Genomic DNA, 13,259 nt, shown 5'->3' on the forward strand with positions numbered 1-13,259 from the left:
GCGATCGCTGACTGGGTTCAGCCTCGAGATCTTAAGGGGCTCCAGCGCTTCTTAGGATTTGCGAACTATTACCGGAGATTCATTAAAGGTTTCTCACAAGTGGTTAAACCACTCACGGATCTTACCCAGAAGGGAGCTGATGTAAAAAATTGGTCTGTCCTCGCTAAGGAATCCTTCTCAGCGATTAAGGAATGTTTTATGTCTTCCCCGGTGTTGGTGCAACCTGACCCGTCCAAACTATTCATTGTGGAGGTGGATGCTTCTGAAGTGGGGGTGGGGGCTGTGCTGTCCCAGGGTCCGGCCACCCTTACCAATCTCAAACCCTGTGCCTTCTTCTCCAAGAAGTTCTCTCCAGCTGAGAAAAACTATGATGTAGGCAATAGAGAACTTCTTGCGGTCAAGCTGGCGTTTGAGGAATGGAGGCACTTTTTGGAAGGGGCGGCTCACCCTATCACGGTTGTCACGGATCACAAAAATTTGGCATACCTTGAATCTGCTAAGAGGCTTACTCCTAGACAGACCCGTTGGTCACTTTTTTTTTCATGATTTCAGTTCTCAATTACTTTTCGACCGGGGTCCAAAAATGTTAAAGCGGATGCCCTGTCCAGAAGTTTTGATCCAGTGTCTCCCCCTGAGCCGCCGTCCTCCATTCTTCCCCCCGGGGTGGTAGTGGCGGGGGTCTCAACTGAGTTGGAACAAGAAATCCTAAGGGCTCAGGCCCTAGCTCCGGCAACCAGGCCAAGCGATAAACTGTTTGTTCCAGATGCATTGCGGCCTAGACTTCTGCAGGAGTTTCATGATTCTAGGCTGAGTGCTCATCCAGGTATCACGGCCACTAGAGAGGCAGTAGCCAGGGGTTTTTGGTGGCCTTCATTAAGGTCCGATGTCAAGGAATTTGTGTCTGCTTGTGGCATGTGTGCCCATTCCAAAAGCTCGCATAACCGACCGGCTGGGGAACTCATACCTTTAACGGTTCCTGATAGGCCATGGACTCATCTTTCCATGGATTTTATTACCGGCCTTCCACCTTCCAGGGGCAATACCGTGATCTGGGTGGTGGTGGATAGGTTTTCTAAACAGGCCCATTTCATTCCCTTGGCAGCATTACCTTCAGCAGAAACATTGTCAAGGTTGTTTGTGCAGCATGTGGTCCGATTGCATGGGGTACCCCTGAATGTTGTGTCTGACAGAGGTGTGCAGTTTGTGGCCAAATTTTGGAGGGCATTCTGTATGAAATTGGGCATCTCACTCAGCAATGGTCAGACAGAACGCACCAATCAATCCCTGGAACAAATTCTCAGGTGTCTGACCTCCGCCAGACAGGAGGATTGGTGTGATGCGTTACCGTTGGCTGAATTCGCTTTTAACAACCGGGTGAGTCAGTCCACCAACATGTCCCCATTCCTGATTAACTATGGCTTTAATCCGCATTTTGGGGAGTTTTCTCGGGTGGATTCCGGTTGTCCAGGAGCAGAGGGGTCCGTTCAATGGTTAAAAAACCTCTGGGCTGAAGTCCGACGTAATATCTCTCGGGCCCAGGGGAGATACAAATATTTTGCGGACAAAAAGAGAGCCTCGGGAGACATGTTTCATGTGGGAGAGAAGGTTTGGCTCTCCACGCGTAACATCAACTTATAGGTACCATCAGTTAAGTTGGGACCAAAGTTCATTGGTCCGTACGAGATTATGGAGATAGTCAACCCAGTGGCATATAGGTTGCGTCTCCCCGCCTCCTTAAAAATATCTAATGTGTTCCATAAGTCTCTGTTGAAACCAGCAGGATCTGTCAAAGAGAACTCTGAGACTGTTGTTCCTCCAGTGCTGGTGGAGGGTCAATTGGAGTATGAGGTCGGACATATTGTGGACTCTCGGCGGGTGCGTCGCTCTTTGCAGTACCTGGTCCATTGGAAGGGATATGGACCAGAAGAGCGCTCATGGGTCCCTGCTCGCTCGGTACATGCAGATCGCCTGGTTCAGGCGTTTCATGCCAAGTACCCGGGGAAGCCTGGGGGTCCAGAGGCCCCCCGTTGAGAGGGGGGTACTGTCATGATCCCAGTGCAGGTTTTTTGAGCTGCACACCGGGGGTTAATGTCTGGAGCTCTGTGCAGGTTTTGACCTGCACACTTGGGGTTAATGATTGTGGCCTCTTTCTGGTTCTGGGAGAGCTTCATAAACCCCTGGGTAGCTTCAATCCCTGCCAGTTATACTTTTGCCTTTGGCCTAGTGTGCTGACCCCCGTGTGCCTGTGTGTTGCTATAGCTTGTTTATATGGTTCTGACCCGATTCTGTTTCCCGTTGTGAGTCTGCCTGTTGATTTTGTACTGCGTTATTATCTGTGTATGACTCATCGCCTGTGACCCGACTACTCTCTGCTCGCCCCTCTTGTACCTTGCAGCTATCTGTGTATGACTCATTGGCTACGTCCTGACTATTCTCACTGTCTATGCCCCTGGGTAACTTTGTCTCGCAGTTACTCTGCTAGGAATTGTCTTGCAGCTCCTAGCTCTGTGGAGTTTAGGCCACGCCTCTAGCAGTCACGTGCTTCAGCTCCTGTGGCTCTGAAGTACGCATCTATTCGGTTGCTGCCCGCTCCACAGGTAGCTTTGAGCACAGTTCGCTTTACTCAGGACACGCGCACTGGCTCAGTGAGCAAGTTCAGTGCGGTGTCTCCTGACATGCCTCATGTGATCTTCACGTCATGTCTAGAATCCCTGATCATGTGACGTTTCCTAGGATCCTGCACTGTCTGGTTCTGCAATCATCTCGTCATGTCTGAAACTCTGATCATGTGACCTTTCCTAGGATCCTGCACTGTCTGGTTCTGCAATGATCTCGTCATGTCTGAAACTCTGATCATGCGAACTTTCCTAGGATCCTGCACTGTCTGATTCTGCAATCATCTCGTCATGTCTAGAATCCCTGATCATGTGTCCTTCCTAGGATCCTGCACTGTCTGTTTTGGTGATCATCTCGTCATGTCTGAAACCCTGATCATGTGACTGCGCTCTGTGATCCTGGAGTATCTGAACTGCGAAGTTCTCCCCTGGTCCTGACCCGGAAGAGGAGGTGCTGTGCCCTATATCGGACCACCCCTTCCTTTGCTCAGGGCCTGATTATTGTGTTGCTTCCCTGCATGGCTCTAGGTCTGTGGGTTGCTCCCTCTACTCTGTGCCCTTGCACTTTGCTCTGTAGTGTGTCTCTGCACACGCTCCGTGCTCGTATTCTGTCTCTTGTCTTGTGCCATGTCTTGTGTTGTCTCTTGTGCCATGTTTGTCTTTGCCTTGCTTTGCCTAGTAGTCCTTCTGCTGTTCTCTGTCTTAGTCTGTTTTGCTATGTCTCGCCTTAGCTATTCTTTGACTTGTAGTCCTTCCTCTGTTCTCTGCCTTGTCTGTTTCGCCATGTCCGGTCTTTGCTATTCTGAGCCTTGTAGTACTTCTCATGTTCTCGTTTCTGCCTGGTTTTCCGAACTCTGTCCTATTGTGCTTTCTTGCAAATTTCCATGTCTAGTCCCAAGGTCTTCCCTTGGCCCGGCTCTGGGCTTCTGCCTACGCTCCGCTGCTAGACTCTGTCCTCGCTCTGTCCTGGCTCTGTTTCTGCCTATGTTCCGCTCCTTGTTCCTTGCCATGTCCTTGCCTTGAACCCCGGCATGGGTTCCCCTTGGCCGTCTCCTGTGCCGTGGTAAGTGCCTCATGTTTGTGTACAGCTGTGTGCACTGGCCAGTTAGGCGTGCCTCCTGCGTGACTCCTAGCACGCAGCCCTTCCTTGAACCCTGGCGTGGCTCCTAGCACGCACCCTGCCCTGAACCTGGCGTGGCTCCTAGCACGAAGGTTCCTTTGCCCACCTCCTGTGCCTTAGTCGTGCCTCGTGCTGGCGTTACAGCCGTGTGCATTGGCCAGTGAGGTGTGCGTCCCATGTGGCTCCTAGCACACGTCCTGCCCTGAACCCTGGCGTTGCTCCTAGCACGCACCCTGTCTTGAACCCTGACCCTGGCGTGTCTCTTTGCATGCGCAGGACTCTGCCTTGTACCTTGTGCCTTGGCGTGTCTCTACACACGCACTCTGTCTTGTACCTTGTGCTTTGGCCTGTCTCGTTTTTTGAACCCTGGCGTGTTCCCTACACACGCACCTTGCCTTGCACCTAGCCTTGGACTTTGGAGTGTTCCCTAACACACACCATGCCTGGATATCTGTCGTGCCTCCTTGCCTGAACCCTGGTTGCCTGCCAGATGCCTGGAACCTGCCGATCGCTGCCAGAGATCGTAAGCTGGATGACTGCGGCCTGATGTCCGGAGCTGATGTCCGCAGCCTGATGCCTTGATCATGTCGATCGTCACCAGCGGTCCGGAGTCCGATGCCATTGTGCCTTTACCTGTACCTAGGCGTGCCAGCTGGCACGTACTATGCTATGGACCTTGGCGTGCCCACGCGCGCACCTTGCACGTTTTGCTTGTTTTCACGTTTGCACTGAATGTGATCCTGAAGATCTTAATGAAGATACCTTGCACTTACCTCTTGTCTTGTCTTGCTTCATGCTTGTCTCTGGTCATCAGACACTCCTATAGTGTCCCCCTGAGCCGGCCGTCTGGTCCCAGCAGTCGTGGTGGCTCACCCCCTTGGTCTTGCTCCTGACACTCCCTGAATAGGGGGTGGATTCTCACAAGGTCAGCTAGCCCTCAGTGGGTGGGTGCCACGACCCAGAGGGTCCACTCAAAAAATGGGCTCAGCAAGAGCTGAGTCCGTCACAGTTAATCAGGCCCTGGACTCCGCTGGTACCTCGGCTACTCTTCTGATGAAGAATCTGACCTGATCTATGTCCTCTGAACTCGCTTGGAAAATGGCGGTACCCCGGCCACTCTTTTGATGTGAATCAGACCCGGCCCATGTCCTCTGAACTCGCTTGGAAAATGGCGGTACCCCGGTCACTCTTCTGATGTGAATCAGACCCGGCCCTTGTCCTCTGAACTCGTTTGGAAATTATGGCAGCCAGAGTAAGAAGACTTTCTTGTCTACCCACAGTCCTCCCCACTGGATCTCCGTGTCTCGTCCGCGACTCCTGTATCTTGACCGGTGCAGGTGCTCGTTTCAGATGTCGGATCAACGTTGTTTGGAGTGTTTGTGTTAAACTCTGGCTTCTGCTGAAGAGAATTTTTCTTTCCTTCTTTCCAGCCCCGGTAAGAGGGGGCTTAAAGAGGGGTACTGTCACGTCCGCCATGTCCGCCATGTCTGTTTTGCCTCATGAACCCCTGGAGCGGTGTGCAAGCGCACCTTGTGTCTGCTATCCTGCTTGTTCCCTAGAGCAGTGTGCACACTCACCTCATGTCTGCTGAGCTGCAAGATGCCTGCGTTTCTGCTTTGCCTTCTGTGATCTTCACGTCATGTCTAGAATCCCTGATCATGTGACGTTTCCTAGGATCCTGCACTGTCTGGTTCTGTAATCATCTCATCATGTCTGAAACTCTGATCATGTGACCTTTCCTAGGATCCTGCACTGTCTGGTTCTGCAATCATCTCGTCATGTCTAGAATCCCTGATCATGTGTCCTTCCTAGGATCCTTACTGAAAAAGATAAATTTCAGCTCACCTCTTGTAAGTTCGTAAGAACTATTGAAAAGCTCTGAGCGTGGACACGTCTCTGCCAGGATGTATAATGACTCCAAGAAAAGGAAGACAGGTCCAGCTCCAGAAATTTAAAATCCAGGATTTTCATTGTATCGTGTTTAAAATACATTCATGGCTGCTTGTGATCAAGTAACGGCAACAAAGTTCACCGCATGGGGATATTCTCCAGGTCTCTGTACGCGTTTCGAGCACAAATGCTCTTAGACTCTGAATCTAAGAGCATTTGTGCTCGAAACGCGTACAGAGACCTGGAGAATATCCCCATGCAGTGAACTTTGTTGCCGTTACTTGATCACAAGCAGCCATGAATGTATTTTAAACACGATACAATAAAAATCCCGGATTTTAAATTTCTGGAGCTGGACCTTTCTTCCTTTTCTTGGCTTCCTAGGATCCTGCACTGTCTGTTTCGGTGATCATCTCGTCATGTCTGAAACCCTAATCATGTGACTGCACTCTGTGATCCTGGAGCATCTGAACTAGGAAGTTCTCCCCTGGTCCTGACCCGGAAGAGGAGGTGCTGTGCCCTATATCAGACCACCCCTTCCTTTGCTCAGGGCCTGATTATTGTGTTGCTTCCCTGCACGGCTCTAGGTCTGTGGGGTTGCTCCCTCTACTCTGTGCCCTTGCACTTTGCTCTGTAGTGCATCTCTGCACACACTCCGTGCTCGTATTCCGTCTCTTGTCTTGTGCCATGTTTTGTGTTGTCTCTTGTGCCATGTTTGTCTTTGCCTTGCTTTGCCTAGTAGTCCTTCTGCTGTTCTCTGTCTTAGTCTGTTTTGCTATGTCTCGCCTTAGCTATTCTTTGACTTGTAGTCCTTCCTCTGTTCTCTGCCTTGTCTGTTTCGCCATGTCGGGTCTTTGCTATTCTGAGCCTTGTAGTTCTTCTCATGTTCTCGTTTCTGCCTGGTTTTCCGAACTCTGTCCTATTGTGCTTTCTTGCAAATTTCCATGTCTAGTCCCAAGGTCTTCCCTTGGCCCGGCTCTGGGCTTCTGCCTACGCTCCGCTGCTAGACTCTGTCCTCGCTCTGTCCTGGCTCTGTTTCTGCCTATGTTCCGCTCCTTGTTCCTTGCCTTGTTCCTTGCCTTGTTCTTGCCTTGAACCCCAGCGTGGGTTCCCCTTGGCCTTCTCCTGTGCCGTGGTAAGTGCCTCATGTTTGTGTACAGCCGTGTGCACTGGCCAGTTAGGCGTGCCTCCTGCGTGGCTCCTAGCACGCAGCCCTTCCTTGAACCCTGGTGTGGCTCCTAGCACGCACCCTGCTTTGAACCCTGGCGTGGCTCCTAGCACGCACCCTGCCCTGAACCTGGCGTGGCTCCTAGCACGAAGGTTCCTTTGTCCACCTCCTGTGCCTTAGTCGTGCCTCGTGCTGGCGTTACAGCCGTGTGCATTGGCCAGTGAGGTGTGCGTCCCACGTGGCTCCTAGCACACGTCCTGCCCTGAACCCTGGCGTGGCTCCTAGCACGCACCCTGCCTTGAACCCTGACCCTGGCGTGTCTCTTTGCACGCGCAGGACTCCGCCTTGTACCTTGTGCCTTGGCGTGTCTCTACACACGCACTCTGTCTTGTACCTTGTGCTTTGGCATGTCTCACATGCACTCTGTCTTGTACCTTGTGCTTTGGCGTGTCTCTACACACGCACCATGTCTCTTTTTTTGAACCCTGGCGTGTCCCCTACACACGCACCTTGCCTTGCACCTAGCCTTGGACCTTGGCGTGTTCCCTAACACGCACCATTCCTGGATATCTGTTGTGCCTCCTTGCCTGAACCCTGGTTGCCTGCCGGATGCCTGGAACCTGCCGATCGCTGCCAGAGATCGTAAGCTAGATGAATGCGGCCTGTGTTATGAGTTCATTTTCCCCTTCACCATTGAGGTCTGATGAACTCCCTCTTCTGGTGAAGGAAGGTAGTGAGGCTGATTACCAAGCACCTGAGCTGGGAGAGGATGACTGGGCGACGGGGATCTCTGACTGGATATAAGGCAGCCGACGCCCTTCTGCCTCGCTGGTGATTTCTCTGTGGAATTCTAGGAGACCAGTCTGATTCCTGCTCCTCAAAAGCTAAGTTTTCTGCTTTGCCTTTTTGCATTTGTGTTTTGGTTTTAGTTTGTCTTGCTTTTCTGGATTCTGCCATTCCCTGCTGGGGTGAGATGAATTCCTTTTTGTCAGTTTGCTCTGTCTTCAGAAAATACCTGAGTACTGACATAGTCTTTTTGAAGCCTAGCATCTTCAGGGCCTTTTTCCCTGTCAGTCTGTTGGCTCTTATTTTGATAGGGTTTTTCGCGGATTGCAGACAGCAGCCTTCCTATCCTGTCCTATCTAGTTAGCTTGGGCCCCATCATTTGCTCAGTCTATCTTTCTATCTGTGTTAGTGTTTTTTCTTCTTGCTTCACCGTCATTATATGTTGGGGGCTGCCTATTGCTTTGGGGTCTGCTCTGGGGCAGTTTAGATTTCCCTTTCTGTCTTTAGGCTAGGCAGTTCTCCGGCTGTGATCGAGGGGTCTAGGGCATCGTAGGAACCCCCCACGGCTACTACTAGTTGTTGTTGATAGGTTCAGGGGTCTGCAATCCGATAGCTGCCAACTTCTCTGGTTTTCTGGACTTAGCTAGCATTTCTGTTTTTGCCTCCTACGGTGACTAATTCATAACAGAATCACCAGCCTTATGCAGATCCTAGGGTACTCAATAGCAGGAAAGAATTTTAAAAAAAGTGTCTATATTTTTTCCTCTATATCTCTGAGGCCGTAGGGGGAATTTTTTTCTCTCTCAATGGAGATAAAGCAATTGTCTGATCGTGTGGAGCAGCTCGCTGCGGAAGTGCGGGGAATTTCCGCCTACCTTGCTTATTCACATGCTGCTGAACCAAAGATCCCTACTCCTGATGTGTTTTTTGGGGATCGGTCTAAATTTTTGAATTTCAAAAATAATTGTAAATTATTTTTTGCCTTGAAGCCTAACTCGTTAGGGTGCTCCGCGCAGCAGGTTAAAATTGTCATCTCTTTGCTGCATGGCGATCCCCAGGATTGGGCGTTTTCTTTGAAACCTGATGATCCTAGTCTGACTAATGTGAACGCATTTTTTCAAGCCTTGGGGTTGTTGTATAACGAACCTAATGCTATTGATCAGGCTGAAAAGACCCTGTTGGCATTGAGCCAGGGTCAAGATTCTGCAGAATTGTACTGTCAAAAAATCCGAAAGTGGGCGGTCCTTACTGCCTGGAATGATAATGCCTTGGCAGCTCTCTTTCGGAAGGGTTTGTCAGAAGCCGTAAAAGATACTATGGTGGGATTTCCTGTTCCCTCTGGTCTGGACGATTCTATGTCATTAGCCATTCAGGTTGATGGGCGTTTAGGTGTGAACGCAGGACTGCACGAGAGGTGTGGCCACCTGTTGAACAAGTGTCTGAACCTATGTAATGTGATAGAGTTCAACGTGCAACGTCAGGAGTTCAGAAAGCGTAATAAGCTGTGTTTTTTTTGTGGAGATCCCTCACATATTATTTCTGTCTGTCCTAAACGAGAGAAACGTTTTGCACACACGTTTTCTGTGGGTGGTGTTCAACCTAAGTTTCTTCTGGCAATTACTCTGATCTGCTCCCTGTCCACATTTTCCACCAAGGATTTTGTGGATTCGGGAGCAGCCCTGAACCTAATGGACTTGGATTTTGCTAAACGTTGTGGATTTCCTATGACACCTCTGCGGACGCCTATCCCTTTGAGGGGGATTGATGCTACTCCTTTGGCGAAAAATAAACCTCAGTCTTGGACCCAGGTGGTAATGCGGGTCGCCCCAAACCATCAAGAAAATTGCAGATTTTTGGTGTTGCATAATTTCCATGATACCATTGTTCTGGGGTTTCCCTGGTTGCAAATTCATAATCCAGTTTTGGACTGGAAATCTGTGTCTGGTGAGTTGGGGTTGTCAGTGTGTCCTTAGTGAGGCTCCGTTTTTTTCCACCTCTCCGCAGTCGCATGATGTTCCTGACTATTTGGCGGACTTTTATGATGTATTTAGTGAGAATGAGTCTGCGTCTTTGCCTCCTCATAGGAGTTATGACTGTGCAATTGAACTGAGCCCGGGGTGTAAATTTCCCAAGGGTCGGCTCTTCAATTTATCTGTACCCGAGCACGAGGCTATGCGATCCTATATTAAGGAGGCGTTGGAGAAGGGTCATATTAGACCATCCTCTTCACCATTAGGTGCTGGGGTTTTTTTTCGTGGCCAAAAAGGATGGTTCATTAAGGCCTTGTATTGATTATCGTGCTCTCAACAAAATTACTATTAAATATCAGTATCCGTTATCCCTGATTTCGGATCTATTCTCCAGAGTTAAAGGTGTTTGCTGGTTTACCAAGCTTGACCTCAGGGGGGCGTATAATCTTATCCGCATTAAGCATGGGGATGAATGGAAGACGGCGTTTAATACTCCAGAGGGACATTTTGAGTACCTGGTGATGCCTTTTGGGCTCACTAATGCCCCTTCTGTCTTCCAGTGCTTCATGAACGACATTTTCCGAGACTTTGTGGATAAATTTTTGATTATCTATCTGGATGATATTTTGATCTTCTCCAAGGAATGGGATTCTCATGTGGAACATGTTCGGATGGTGTTCCGGATCTTGAGGGAGAATTCCCTGTATGTCAAAGGATCGAAATGCCTTTTTGGGGTACAGAGGATTTCATTTTTGGGATTTATTTTGTCTCCGTCAACTATTGAAATGGATCCGGCCAAGGTACAGGCCATTTATGATTGGGTTCAGCCCACTTCTTTGAAGGCCCTTCAGAAGTGTTTGGGTTTTGCTAATTTTTATCAGAAATTTATAGCAAAATTTTCTAGTATTGCCAAGCCATTGACTGATCTGACTAAGAAGGGTGCTGATGTGTTGAATTGGTCTCCGGAGGCTGTTTCTTCCTTTCAGGAGCTGAAGCAAAGATTCACTTCTGCCCCGGTTTTGCGGCAACCTGATGTCTCACTTCCGTTCCAGGTAGAGGTGGACGCTTCTGAGATTGGTGCAGGAGCTGCTTTGTCCCAAAAGGATCCTGTAACATCTAAAATGAATCCCTGTGCTTTCTTTTCCCGAAAGTTCTCCCCATCTGAACGTAACTATGATGTGGGGAATCGGGAACTGTTGGCCATGAAATGGGCATTTGAGGAGTGGAGACATTGGTTGGAGGGAGCTAAACATCAAGTCGTGGTCCTCACTGACCACAAGAATTTGATTTACCTGGAGTCGGCCAAACGCTTGAACCCTAGACAGGCTAGATGGGCCTTGTTTTTTACACATTTTGATTTTGTGGTCTCTTTTCTTCCTGGCACTAAGATTGTCAAGGCTGACGCTCTTTCTAGGAGCTTCTTTGCTGATTCTCCTGTGGTGACCAAGCCTTCTACCATCTTAGGCGAAGGGGTAGTTCTTTCTGCCATCTCACCCGATTTGAGACGTGCTCTGGAAGAGTTCCAGGAGGACAAACCTGAGCGTTGTCCCAGTTGAAAGTTGTATGTTCCTGACCAGTGGAAGAAGAGAGTGATGTCTGAAGTTCATTGCTCTGCATTGGCTGGTCATCCAGGTATTTTTGGTCCTAGAGATCTGGTGAGTCGGTCTTTTTGGTGGCCCGCCTTGTCTCATGATGCCAGGAATTTTGTGCAGTCCTGTGGGACTTGCTCCCGGTCTAAACCTTGTTCTCGCTCTAGTGGGTTGTTGATGCCTTTGCCGGTCCCCAGGAGGCCATGGACTTATATTTCAATGGATTTCATCTCTGATATGCCTGTCTCTCAGAGAAAGACTGTTATTTGGGTGATTTGTGATAGGTTCTCTAAGATGGTTCATCTTGTACCACTCCCTAAGTTGCCATCTTCCTCTGCATTGGTGCCCCTGTTTTTGCAACAGGTGGTTCGCTTGCACGGGATTCTTGAGAACATTGTATCTGACAGAGGAGTTCAGCTTGTGTCTAGATTTTGGAGGACGTTCTGTTCCAAGCTGGGAATTCAGTTGTCCTTCTCCTTTGCGTTTCACCCTCAGACCAATGGGCAGACGGAGAGAACAAACCAGACCTTGGAGTCGTATTTGAGATGTTTTATTTCCACTGATCAGGATGATTGGGTTTCATTTTTGCCCTTGGCCGAATTTGCTTTAAATAATAGAGCTAGTTCTGCCACTTTGATGTCACCTTTTTTTTGTAACTTTGGGTTTCATCCTCGATTTTCTTCAGGGCAGGTGGAGCCTTCTGCCTGCCCAGGTGTTGACACTGTGGTGGAGAGAATGCACCAGATCTGGGACCAAGTGGTGGATAAGTTATCTCTCTCCCAGGAAAAGGCCCAGCGGTTTTCCAACCGACATAGGACCGTTGGTCCCCAGTTTTAGGTGGGTGATATGGTTTGGTTATCATCAAAAAATATCGCTATGAAGGTAGCTTCTCCTAAGTTTAAGCCTAGATTTATTGGGCCTTACAAGATTTTGGAGATCATTAATCCGGTCTCTTTTCGGTTGGCTCTTCCTGTCACATTTAAAATCCATAATGTGTTTCATAAGTCCTTGTTGAAGAGGTTTGTTGAACCAGCAGTTCCTGGGGTGGCACCTCCGGACCCTGTATTGGTTGAAGGTAACATGGAATATGAGGTAGAGAAGATACTGGATTCCCGTCTGGCTAGACGGAGACTCCAGTATTTGGTTAAGTGGAAGGGTTATGGTCAGGAGGATAATTCCTGGGTCTCTGCCTCTGATATTCATGCCAAAAGATTGGTGCGTGCCTTTCATCGGGCTCACCCTGATCGCCCTGGTGGCGTGGATGAGGGTTCGGTGACCCCTCCTAAAGGGGGAGGTGCTGTTATGAGTTCATTTTCCCCTTCACCATTGAGGTCTGATGAACTCCCTCTTCTGGTGAAGGAAGGTAGTGAGGCTGATTACCAAGCACCTGAGCTGGGAGAGGATGACTGGGCGACGGGGATCTCTGACTGGATATAAGGCAGCCGACGCCCTTCTGCCTCGCTGGTGATTTCTCTGTGGAATTCTAGGAGACCAGTCTGATTCCTGCTCCTCAAAAGCTAAGTTTTCTGCTTTGCCTTTTTGCATTTTTGTTTTGGTTTTAGTTTGCCTTGCTTTTCTGGATTCTGCCATTCCCTGCTGGGGTGAGCTGAATTCCTTTTTGTCAGTTTGCTCTGTCTTCAGAAAATACCTGAGTACTGACATAGTCTTTTTGAAGCCTAGCGTCTTCAGGGCCTTTTTCCCTGTCAGTCTGTTGGCTCTTATTTTGATAGGGTTTTTCGCGGATTGCAGACAGCAGCCTTCCTATCCTGTCCTATCTAGTTAGCTTGGGCCCCATCATTTGCTCAGTCTATCTTTCTATCTGTGTTAGTGTTTTTTTTTCTTGCTTCACCGTCATTATATGTTGGGGGCTGCCTATTGCTTTGGGGTCTGCTCTGGGGAAGTTTAGATTTCCCTTTCTGTCTTTAGGCTAGGCAGTTCTCCGGCTGTGATCGAGGAGTCTAGGGCATCGTAGGAACCCCCCATGGCTACTGCTAGTTGTTGTTGATAGGTTCAGGGGTCTGCAATCCGATAGCTGCCAACTTCTCTGGTTTTCTGGACTTAGCTAGCATTTCTGTTTTTGCCTCCTTCGGTGACTCATTCATAACAGGCCTGATGTCCGGA

The sequence above is a fragment of the Dendrobates tinctorius genome, unplaced genomic scaffold (assembly GCF_039654945.1).
Source record: "Dendrobates tinctorius isolate UK_male_01 unplaced genomic scaffold, ASM3965494v1 ptg000073l, whole genome shotgun sequence".
Classification (NCBI taxonomy): Eukaryota; Metazoa; Chordata; class Amphibia; order Anura; family Dendrobatidae; genus Dendrobates; species Dendrobates tinctorius.